This window comes from Micromesistius poutassou, assembly GCF_964030765.1.
Source record: "Micromesistius poutassou genome assembly, chromosome: 14".
Lineage (NCBI taxonomy): Eukaryota > Metazoa > Chordata > Actinopteri > Gadiformes > Gadidae > Micromesistius > Micromesistius poutassou.
This window is the reverse complement of record NC_140284.1, coordinates 7,451,676-7,465,074: the sequence shown is the minus strand read 5'-3', so window position 1 is coordinate 7,465,074 and position 13,399 is coordinate 7,451,676.

Genomic DNA, 13,399 nt, shown 5'->3' with positions numbered 1-13,399 from the left:
ACTTGGCCGTATTTCAATATCTTGCTGTGATTTAAACCTGACTTCAAGGTTCATAATTTGGTTTGTGTTCACTGTGGCAGCTCAGCTTGAAAGTTTTTTTTTTTTTGTGTTATTTCACGAAAACGTCACATACCATATACCCGGGTGAAATGTCAGGAAGGTATGAAAAGCGATATACAGCCCAAACCTATTTGAAAATGTTTATTATTGCCTTTCCCCGCATTGAGCTCCCCTACTGAATGTGAGGGCAGAAGAGAACTCCATACACAGTCTCATCTAGGAGGTCAGCAGCGATGAGTTACTGGACCAATCTTGCCCCCCAGTGGCAGACATTTACAAAAACCCTCACCCCTCAATTGAACAGATCTTGTGTTACAAACAGCCAGCCAGCTCACACACACACTTTCTCTTTTCACATATATTTTGGTCACCATGCAGTACAGATTTTGTTCTGTGCCTCATTCTATATATTGATTGGATGTGTATACAAGTGTTTCAGCCTTACTACATGTGAAAATCCTTTGTTGCGTCACCAACTAGTGGTTCAAAATACCTAGCTAACCTTTACTCCTTTGAGGCGCTTATTTATACCCCCCTTCAACCTCATATCACCACGGACGTTTTTTAATCGAACGCAACCGCAGTTCAACAAATGACTTTGAAGTGAAGGTGAGAAGAAAATAAGAGCAGATTGTCTGAGGCCCCCTAGACATCCATCAGCACAGCTGGACAGAAAAAAACAACTAACAGCTGGAAGCTAGACCCAGCCACATACCCGTCATCAGACCGAAGCAGAGCTGAACTGCACATCCTGTGTGTACCAGTCGAGCCCAGTTGAGTGAACTCAGTTGAGGAGATGACAAGATTGGATGGGAGATGAATGAATGCGATAAGGCATTTTGATCACTCCCCCCTCATATTCAGGGAAATTTAGGTAGAGGTGCTAAAATCTAAATGACTTGCAAGTCATTTAGATTTTTAGCACTTCCACCTAACTCCTCTGTTTTTCAGATGCAACAGTTCTTGTCTATCTACAGTTTATCATCATTGTTGGAATTATCCAACACTTTCCACAGTGGTGCATAGCTGTATAATGTTAATGCTTGTAGTAGCTGTAAACCTACCTCAGGGGCTTTTTTCACAGCCATTCGTGTATGCCAGTATCCTAGAGTCCTTCAAGGTCCCTGAATGGGCTGGTTTGTGCATGTGAAACCACCATGACTTCCATGACTACAAGAGATTGAAACAAGCATATTAATGTGGATTCTTCATATCATAAATATTTTTTGTGTTTGTGCAGGATGTGTATGCATTAAACAGAAACTAAATGTGCAGTTTATATAGTATATATAGCTTGTCTAGCACTATGTGTTTTGTTTTTGTAGGATCTAATTTGAAGTTGGGGAGTTCATTTCTGATTCAAAAGCCATTATGCACCTTTGTCTGTCATTTTGGTGTGGTTGCTCCATTAGAGTTTTTCGATTGTTCTTAACTCTCTTGGTAGATGGATGAAAGTGAAATATCTAAATTTCAATTAAATGTATACAGTAAATTACATGAACTTGCTTTAATTACGCAGTGTGAGATATAGTGGAAATACAAAGAAAGTAAATTTGAATTCGTAAACATCATGAAAAATGAAAAAGAACATTATTTTGCGCAGCATTTGATCATGCAGCAATGGCAATTCTATTTTCCTGCATTACAGAAAATGGTGGCTTTGCGTTTATCTTCTGGTCAGCGTTAGAACGCATATTTGTGATCATTACACTGGTTCATTTGAATTTGTGGTGTCCATATTTATATATATATATGTGTGTGTTTGTGTGTATGTGTCCAATAAGTGTGCGTAGGAACTCAGATGATATGCCTATAACTGCTCTTATTTATCTTGGAGGAAGCATGAAAACAGTCACAGAGACCCAGACCCAACAAGATATCTTGTCCTTGGTCTCATAAGAGAGGGAGAAAGCTAGTGAAAGCAAGTGGTTGGCAAGTTTTCCATGCCAATAAAGCAATTTTTGGTCTTGGATCACATGCTATGTTGTTCTGTTATTTTTCTATCACAGTGTGCAGCTTTGCTCAACACAGTAAACATGTCGGTTAATGTCAGACACAACGCCGGTTCGCGGAGCCGATAAAATAAGGACGTTGGGGAATGATGACTCTGTTTTGGGTGAATGTTGACTCTCGTCTAATCTGTTAAACCAGCCGATAAAGATGATTCAGAGGCTTCGTTTTATTGTGTACCGTTCTCAGGGTTAGCTGAGCACTAGATTTACACGGCTGTTGACAGACTGCCCAGCTGCCGACCAGACTCTCTGTTTTTTCCCCTCTGCAACTTTCAATTCAACCCATTGATTGCATTACTTAGTGTTGCTTTAGGTTTCCCCCGGCTAGTACATCCGATACAGTGTCTTATAAGGCCGGGAGCCCATCTGGGCTGTGCACCTTTTAAGGGTGCAGGACACTTAAATGGAAACAAAATCAATCCGTATTGTGCTGTTTTATACTATTTGAGTGGTTGTGTCATACAATTTGATCACAGTTTGATCAACTATGTTTGCACTCAGGCATTCCTGGGGTTGCCCACCTTATCACCAGATGTGGTATGGGCAAGCAAAGGGCGTTTAGGTGTTCTACTTTCCAGAATTGGTGTATGGGAACAGGCTGCCAGTTGCCTGTTGAGAAGTGAATCACACATGGTGTCCAGTTGTGTGATAGAGTTTTAAATTCATGGCATGGTCCCGGATTACCCGTTCTTGTTCATGTGTTCTTCCATGAAGCCTCATCCATTGGGGGTGGGGTGGAAGATTTGATGCAGGTGATCCATCAGCAGGTGACAGCCAGGACAGCAAGGAGGACTCATTGACAAGCTGACTCTAATAATGATCTATCTCTTTTCCTTATCCTCCACAACACTTGTGAGATGGAGCAATTAAAGGGAGGACGACGGAGCCAGGTGTTCCTCTGAGACCTGCAGCAACAGACAATGACAAAGGAAAGGTAAAGGGAGGAGGGGGCAGCTGGAGATTTCTGTTGTTGACATGATCAACAAGGGCTTCCCTGTTACCAGGTTTATTTGTAAAGCAGCTGGTCTGCGGGACTTTGTTTTTTGCACCTTTTTAAGCAAATTTCTCCACCCATATATGCATCTGTTTACACAGCATTCACAATATTTGACATTAAAGGTGCTGCAAGTACAATATAAGAGCTATTATCAGAGTGTCATTTGTTATAAAAATGGTACAGCCATCTGTCAGCTATTAATGAGTGAAATGTACTGTGAGTGTGGGTTTCTCTTTTGAGGGGAGACTTTTTTGGTTGTATATATTTATATTTATATGCTCAATCACTTTACACAATCTTATCTACAGCAACTTTAAATCCAAAGATTGCATCGCCAAATCTGAGCAACTGGCATAACACTCAAATCCAATCAAAGACCTATATATATGGATACAGCTATAGTCTGTGGTTTAGGGTGTCTCAGCGGTTTGTGGCCTCTCTAGTCTCCTAAAGTCATTCTATTCGAACACAGAGTTGAAACACCAGAAAGTATATTTGTTTAGAGACTACCCCTTATGGATTGTTCTACTACGCCAGACAAACCACCATTCCCTTGATAGGTGAAACGTCAGTGGTGTGTATCCAGTTTTACAAACTGAATGATAAACAGCATGATAATTCACTTGTGATGTTCAGATATTGCTTATATTTTCCATCTCACATAAAATGGAGTTGCTTTGTTTTATTTCATTTCCCAAGCCAATGTGTTTCTTTCCAAACACATTTATCTCTGTCTCAATATCTGATTTGCACACACACACACACACACACACACACACACACACACACACACACAGGCACACACACAGGAAAGAACAGCAGCACTAACAAAACTACCTTCCTTAAACAGGTTTACAGCCACACACAAATATGCACCTTTTAAACACATTCACTCACTCACTTTAACATGCACACACTCTCTGAGTCAAAGGCGAAAAATGACGTGAGCATCAATATTTCAATTACTTATTGGGATTTCAATAAAACTTGGAGGGATAAATGTTCACTGTTATGAAAGGGCAATGAATAATGCATTGTGCTGCTGAAAATGTATATGTAATATAGGAACGTTGAGAAAGTAAAGAAAATTGCTAAAAACATACACAGAAGTAAAAAATGTATAAGTAAAGTAAAAATATGGTTTCACATACACTTCACACACTGCTTTTCTGGATATTTCTGGAAATGTTTTCCCCTCCTTTCCACCTTTGATAATTTACCAGAATGGACCAAATTTATCCCCCACTGGCCTGTTGCCTGCATTAGTTTGGAGCTGTAGAGAGGTTACAGCTCTTTACCCATAGGTCTGAAGATACACATGCCATCGCAAAGGTCATCCAAGGGTAATTGGTTACGGACCAATCTGCGCTCACACAAGGAATATAGAAACATATCTCTCCCTCACATTTTCTACAAGGTCCTTCTCTCAATTCTTGCTGAATCACAAAACAATATCAATGTGTATTTTTTATGGCTTATAAGGAAAGTAGAAAAGTTGAAAAGTTACATATTGCAGGTTTTAATGTCTATGCTATGATACAAACCTGCTTTAGAACGTGTTGTTTTGGAGGACAGTATACTCTGTACTTTCGCCTGGAGCAACAAAATGGAAATAAATGGTGAGCAGGTTGAGGTACGTTTACATTTAGTAATTTACCAGATGCTTTTATCCAATACAACCTCCAAATTAGTCTGAAAACAATCAATGCATCACAACAACAATCAATGTTGCAGAAACTTCTAATTTAAGTGATGCACAACCAAGTTAAAGCTGTAGTAATTACAGCTGTATGACTGAGAAACAACTTACAAAGGTACAAGCCAATAATTGTTACTTTTTAATAATTAAAGTTGCCCATGGGTGAATTATACATTGCAACAAAATGATGATGGACACAACAATCGTGCTACGATAACCAAGCACAATTTGTGACCCTGGGCTACTGAACGACAGATGCAGCACGGAAGTTAGGTGGAATAGTATTAAATGTTAAATAACTATAAAATATAAATACTTTTTGGGTACCTACATGGCCTGAAAATTGTCGGAAAAGTCAGTCCTTCAAAGTCAGTCCTCATACTTTGAAGAAGATTTCTGTTTGCAACCATTCACATCTAAAATATTTAGCGGAAAAAATGTTCATTATCCATGTTTTTCAATGTAGTTCTTTGTTTGCTTGGTGTGGTGGGGATATTAAATTTGACCATTCTTTGGCTCCTCTTTCCTCATCTCAGTCTCGCAGACCAACGGCCTGACATTGGCCCTGGCAGAAGCAATAACCACAGCTACCCGTCTAGCCATTTTCTTCGCAACGACATATGGGTGGAGGGGGTTTTGTAAGATGCAACTGGGATGGTAGTATGTGCTTGTGTATGACTTAGGGCAAGGGCTAGTACAATGAACTTCGGAAATTTCTGACTTTAAATAAACATTGGGTTTTACCAAGGAAAACATGCAAATTCACACTCATACACACACACACACACACACACATACACACACACACACACACACTGGCTAAAGCTCGGCCAGTCCCCCAAAAAGCAAAGAAAACAACTCTCATTGTCAGTGATGATTATTCACTTTGACAGCCTAGCTGCTGCCCTTTACTTGCAAAGCCTCCTTCTTCTTTGCTTTCTTACTCTTATCGGTGGACGAGAAGATTGTTTCTTGACTCGTAACGGCATTGGATATACGACAGTGACTATTACCTTGACTCACACCTGATGCTTTCCCGCTGCAGACAGAACGGGGTCACGGTGTTGTCACCATACAGCTTGATGCTTGTTCAATGTCACGCCATCAAATTGATTAAACTGACAAACGGCACCTCTGAAATACACAGTCTTTTTTGGTGTTTTCTTTACGATGAGATACATCTGAATCGGATGCCCTATGTCAATGTTATGGCACCTGTATCAACCTAATTAGCTAAGGGACTCAGTGGTTCATGGCAGGCCATTGTGGTGTGTGTTTGCACCAGCACTCACTCTTTGAAAGTCTAATTGCTTCAATGTGTTAGAAAGGGACTGAATATGCCCACCCCCCCCCCCCCACACACACAGACACACACATACATACATACACACACACACACACACACACACACACACACACACACACACACACACACACACACACACACACACACACACACCTAAGCCATCCATCCTAGTCCTAGCAGAACAGGAGCTTAAATTGTGTGTGGAGTCTGCAGGGAGGGCCTTGTAGTGCACTGTAAGAGTCAATTACCAGAGCTGACAGTTATCGGTAATGGAGAGGTACATGGACCCACACACACACAAACGCCCTCTGCCTGGATGGGGTTTCAGGAGTGCTTTGTTAGCTATTGGGATTGTGATGCACTTTCTCGCCCGGCTTGGAAAATAGGTATTCAATTCTTGGTTGTTAGATAAATTGGCTTCCCCTTCGGGAATAAATCCAATTGGCAGAGTTTTAGGGAAATATTGTTACAGAAATGTTTTGTTGCGATTCTTTCATTTGAAATACTGCATAATCACAACATAAGTCCAACCTGGGATTTTATCTTAATATATAAAGCTACTTTTGGAGACATCCCAACTGATGATTAAGATTTGAAAGGCGTCATTATTAACCAAATCTAGACACATACTGTATGGTAAAGAAGAACATTAACCTTGATACTGTATTGTGAACACCACACTGAACTGTCTTTCCAAACTTAGTTTCCCAACATGTTTTTTATTTAATTTCCTTTGCTCCATTGACAAACTGAAGAAACTATCTCATTTAATTTAAATCGCCCTCTCTCTTGTGGGTCCCTGGAATAGATTAGCATGTCAACGATTTAACTGTTATAACATTTTATTTTTAATCAACGACAGTGTCGGAAAACCAAGGTTTATTTAACTCCCATTGCAGCTGGCTGATATCATTTGATTCATGAGGTCTTCATTCAGTGCACTGTGCCTATAGGGACAGTTCTCAGTTCACTATGTCATCTCTGCTCCCCACCGTAATGAAGTGCCATTCTGTGCTGTATTCTTTAATCTTCCATAAAGAGGACTAAACCACTGAGCCCCGGAGGTGACATGAGAATAGAAAATGTATACAGTCATTCACCCTTGCCCTGCTTGACCATGGAAATTCTCAAGCTCATCAAACACAGCACCTTAAAGGTAGGATGTGTCTTTTTTGCCACTAGCAGTTGTTCAATCAAAACAACCGTTTGCTGACATGGTGAGGTACCATGGGATCAATGGAATTGTCTTCTGGCATGACTCAGGCAAAAATCGTGTTCATGGACAAGTTATTTTATTTAAGTTGCATACAGGTTAACAATCTTGCTAACTTACAATTATGGGTTGCCACATGTCCTAATTTCCCGGGATTGTAATCTTTCCTGGGGACAAAAACCTTGGGTTTCTTATACTGCTATATATGTTTATACATTCAATCCTGTGTTAGAAAACTAACTGAAACATACCCAATATATTTTTCTCAGGCAACACCAGATTATCGGGCAACACCAGATTATATCCATACAAAGTCCAATACTTTCACAAAGTATAGTTCATGCTACAGTGGAGCTATCTACAAACAAATTGTGGATATCCCAGAAACAAGTGGCCTGTGTCAGCCAAATTAGTGCATATGGTGCAGAGAATGCATCTGTAAATTTTGGCAAGCGTAATTCAGTTTTTCAAAAACTGAAAGTCAGTACACATCGTAAAGGCCAACTGCACATGCAACTTGATCCAGAACACCCTGAAAAATGTGAACTGAATTCTTAGTGCTGCGGGTTATGATGTTGAATCCATTGTCCTAAAAATCTTCAGTCAGTTCTCATTCTCAGCCAAAAGAGTTTTGCTGGATCACTTTAATACCGGACAAAGAGAAATTGAGGTGCCAACCTGTTGGTTATCTCGATTGCCTGCAATTTGGAGAATTTTGGAGTGTGAGCCTGCCCTGAACTGTTATTTTTGGCCATTGGGAAAGAAGGACAGCCTGACATTATCTTTAAGGTTTTATGCAAAAGTGGTGCTGATGCTGCCGACAGCAGTGATGAGGTCAGCCTTGTCAGAATGTTTCCTGTTGCTCATGTACAACGTCATGCAGGACTTTGCAGGACAGAAGTAGGAAGTAGGAATGAACTGCGCTTCTCTTCTCAATGTTCACAGAGTGATTAGCAGATTGCAGCCAATTAATCTCAGGCTAAGTTATTATTTATTTAGTTATTTAGCCCTTCTAAGGTGATTGCATGGTTAAATCAATTAATTGTACCTTTAAAAAAATGTAACAGCCCCCCCTCAATCACTTCATCCTGGTGCAGCCCCCGGAAAAATATTGGATATATTGCAATGTGACACAGGGAACTAAAGACATGATCAGCGGTGTGAGTCTGTGTGTCTAGCGATGTATACCTGCCCTTGAGACGGTCGGGCTGCAGCACTCCTCTCTATAGTGTCATTGTTTGGTCAATACTCCTACACAATAGACAAATAACAAAGTACCCTGCCCTAAATAATGGTCAAACCAAAATGCCATTAAACCGGAGACGTAGACATTGCACAAAAATCGCTGTTAAGTGTTGGTTCAGTTGGTTTCATTTACATTTAGACATCTGATGCGAGCTACTACAGGGAGCCAGTGGAGGTCCCGGAAGAGGGGGGTCACATAGAATTTAGGTAGGTTTCAATCTGAAACCTCACAACTAGACAACTAGATACCACTTCAACTTATATAATACCTTGAATTTCCTTTAACTTCCTAACAAATGTCCTGTTTTTAATCTGAATTTCCTATTTGCATATGCTGCGTTCCTATGACTTTCATTACTGAAAGTTTCATTACTGTCTGTTTGTTTAACCCATCTGTTAGAGACTAGCATGTTATTCCTGAAGGTGTTTAGAATATGCATGAGTTTTGCCTATAGACCATTACAATTCAATTCCTTTTGCCAAATATCAATTGTTTCCGCTGCTGGTTTCAAAAATATAAAAAACCTCCATAGAAAAGCAAATCTACACCCTCAATTATGCATCCAAACCAATTTATTTTCTTCACCTTAATTGATCCTGTTAAAGTCCCTATACATTATAATAGGATGCATGTTACAGACCCTCCCAAAAAACAGGACCTTGGACCTAGCCTGACATCACCATACCAATTTGCAAATGCATATTTGTCTGGATCCTCTCAGTTCATATTCAATTTCAAATAGGCATTATCAATGGGTGCAGACCAAAAGGTCTCTGGACACAATTGGATAGACCTACAACCAAACATAGCAACAAAACGTGAGACACATTCACAGTAGCCATCTTGGTTGTTTATGTGCTCCCATAGGGCGCACCTCTGTTCGGTCATAGTATCAAACCTGCCCTGTATCAGATAAACAGTTGTGATTCAAAATTCTATGACGCATATGAAGGCTATTGAATGTTTTAACACAAAATATATTTTGACCAGCAACATTAAAGATGGGTTGAACTGCCTGTGATCAGTATGTATTCCTTCTCAATCAACCTTCTAAAGCATTTCAACAAAGTGTTAAGCACCGAAAAGAGACATGTCAACATCTGCTCGGCAGGCTGTCAACCGTGTGACCCCTGCAAAGCCGCTTAGGGGGGTACAACCAGCTTTGTGTCAGGATGGATGGGGAGGGGAAAAGGGTCCCCCACATGACACCTTTCAGCTGCCAGCTTTCACGGATCACTGAAATGACACTAATTCCCAGTTGCAAGCAGAATCATTTGTGAAAGTTAATTTACTTGATGCTAAATAGAGTTTTAGACTTAAGGTGCAACAACGGTCGGTCAGTCTTAATTGAGTCACCTTAGTATCGGCTTATACTCAGTAATGACCAACCCATTACTGTAACTCAGTAGTAGTTAGGTAATTACGTGAGAACATCCTGATCTTGTGAGTTTACATTCAGTTTCTCTCTATATTGGTCTGGCCTTTAGCCCATTAAAGCGCTTTCTCAAAATTTCTAAAATTAGATTACCAATCTGCACAAGGGGGAGGGAGTTCCAATAAATGACAAATATACCTTGTAAGTGTGTCCCATATTTGGAAAGCAAAAGCTTCCCAGCCAAGGCCAGACTGCTATTCATTGAGGACATGATGTGAAACACAAACTTGTCTCCCAAGGCAATGAAGTGAGGCCCAACACAATACATGTGGCTGAAGGTTATCCTCCAGGGACATTGAAAAGTTTAAGGCTTCCCTGAAAGCCATACATTTGACAGCCATCATTTGAAAGTAGCAGCTGTTGTAGAAGGAAAATAGTGGTTGTTGACTTTGCTTTGTGTATGTTATTGAGATGCTTTCCAAAATGATTGTCTTTGCTTTATAGTAGTTGATTCAGATACATTGTTACATTCAACAAAATCTATGCATAATTTGCACCAAATAATTGTACATGTCTGATCAATACAGCAATACCTACATAAACCACTTCTAACACTTTTGATATTTTACTTTTTATTTTTTATTTACCCTGATTGATCATAGTACTGAATAATAACTGTAGTTTACATAATTAATAACATGTATACAGCATTTTCTAAGGCACCCAAAGCACTTAACATAGTTTGTATGTGAGTGGGGACTGGGGAGTGTAGACGTGTGTAACACCTCAACCATTACCAGTGTGTAGCATGTAGCGAGGTGATTCCCGGCAGCCAGTACGCGGTCTAGAGGTGAGGAATGTTGAAATCCGATTAAAGACCAGGGGAGGATTAGGTGGCCAGTTTGGTAGAAGAGCTTGAGTGGAATTGTGACCAGGATACCAGGGTTAGCACCCCTACTCTTGCAACAACTGTCATGGGATCTTGAGTGACAGGCAGTAAGGACCTTGGTGAAACATCTCATCTGAAAGACGTCGCCCCATCAAAGGACAGATTTCCTGTCTCTGTCTCTCTGGAATTGGGGATATAACATAGGTCTGAGAGATGAGCTCCCCCTAGTGGCTCTCCAATAGCTAGGTTTGTGTTTATGTAGCGTATGCATAGGTTAATGTGAAAAAACATGTCACAATGAGTGGAAGAATAGATACAGCTACAGATTCAGACGAGAGAATTCTGTTTGCATCCTCTCTTTTCAGTCTACTATCACTATAACTGACGGCCTCTATTTTTTCTTCACTTTAGCAGCATAGTGACATCTAATGCACACAACATAAGGATGGACAATATCTAATAAAAGAAAAATGTGAGTTGTGGATAAACGTAGCATGCTTTGATTCAAGAGTATTGGCTTGATTCCTAGAACAACATTCAAAAATATCGCTCAATTTTAAAACCCAATAATGAGTTAGTACATCAAGGTGCATCAAGGTCCTTGGTTAGCAATCCAGTATACCGAACTAGGTAATTCAGCATCCTAATGTGCTAACTGATTATCGTGTTGATTCATTTGTTTCAGAAAATAGCTGATAAGGGCCTTCTTTGTGACCATGTTGGGTGACAACCTGCTCGAGATAATTGTGGTCATTCAACATATTGATGCACTCGCAGCTCTGCCGCACGGCTTGCTAGCTAGCTGAATGATGAGGACACGTGGCTGAAGTTTAACCGGAGAACCAGGTTTTATTACCACAGAATACAGGCTAATAACAGGGGGTGAAAGAGCACCCAAAACAACAAAAAAACTGGCAGCCAACACTAGCTAGTTAGCCAATAACTGGGGGTAACGTTCGGGGTGTCTCTCTCCAGGCTCTTTTTTGTCCCCCATTCTTTTCCCTCCAACTCTGTCCCCTCTTCAGTCCCCTCCCCAGCTGAACTAGGGGCAATGTATTCCCCCCCATGAACTCCTCATGAGTCTCTCAAATGTTAGTCCTGCAGGGTAGCTACAATGTATATGGTATAAGGCAACATGCCGTTGTGAATTTTGTCCCCAGGCAGTAAATCTTTCAAACTTTGAAGAGGTTTTGCACAAAAAGCCCCTCAAGAAATGCCACTGTGACATTAAATGGACACGGCAAGGCTGGAATCAGCCTTGAATGATGATAATTCTGAGTGAGTGCAACAATTTAACAACACAATGCATCCACTGCTCAATGCCCAATATTGTATTTTGATCAATTATTTTGAGGAAAGCATTTCAAGTTGCTAAATTACGATTTAAGTTAAAATAAATTAAACAAACATTTTCTGTATATGAAACACCATATACCCAGTGGATTTGTGAATGAAGATGAAAACTTTGTGGAATGTTTGGAGGATCTACAAAGGCTTTCCATCACTGGGCTGTGGGGGATTGCATTGAGGTTACTGTGCCTCAGAAGAACAAACAAGTGGTACACAACAAGCTCCCAAATAGATGAGCTACGAGTAATATTGACAATATGGTAATGAAACATCTGCATGCTCAACTTCCATCGCAGTGCCAAATGAAGCCTTTATAGGAGGCATGTTATCTCTCTGATGCAATCCAAATATGTAAAATGGCACAAAATGCTATATGAACTACTATTAACTACAAAATTATTATAAACCTCACCGACCCCTATTAACTCTTCTTTCTATTTTTTTTTAGATGTAGTAGTAGGCCTATTCTACAATTTATTGTAAGGTTTGAATGCTCTCTGCCTCACCTGTGAGTCATGTCTCTGCTAAATGCCTTAATGGAAATGCAATGATAGTGTGATTTATGAATGTATTCATAAACCAACTAACTGTATGTGTTCATAAATCGTGTGTGTGTGTGTGTGTGTGTGTGTGTGTGTGTGTGTGTGTGTGTGTGTGTGTGTGTGTGTGTGTGTGTGTGTGTGTGTGTGTGTGTGTGTGTGTGTGTGTGTGTGTGTGTGTGTGTGAAGCTGTTCCAAGAAGTCACACTCAATAAGCGAAAATAGCCTGGGACAAAAGGAAGCGCGCGCAGCACACGTGTCGTATAATCAAAGATCTGTCACGGCAGACCGAAGAGATAGCGGGCTGCCCAGCAGCAGCAGCAGGGCGGACTGCTGAGAGAGCAATCACAGCTCCTACTCCCCGAGGTGGAACAGCAGTGATCAACGGAAATGAAGTAGTTCCACTAGTCATCGGGGAGCTCCGCAGTCCGCCCAAAGCAACGTGACAACTGCAGCGCCGCAAGCCGCCACACGGGGAGCCCATGGGTCACTTCGCGGTCTTGGTCGAACTGCCAAGGCCACTGTCGACAGAATACTTGGGCAAAAAAATGTCAGGGTAAGCAAAGCCTGTTCTGGCTCGAGCAAGAATGCATAGGCAATAAAAAACCCTAGCACCTCGCACAATTCTACAAAGGATTTTTAGCAACATCTCGATTCATTTTTGTAAAAAAAAAAAAAAAAAATGTATACCAACATCTGTGAGACCCAAACAC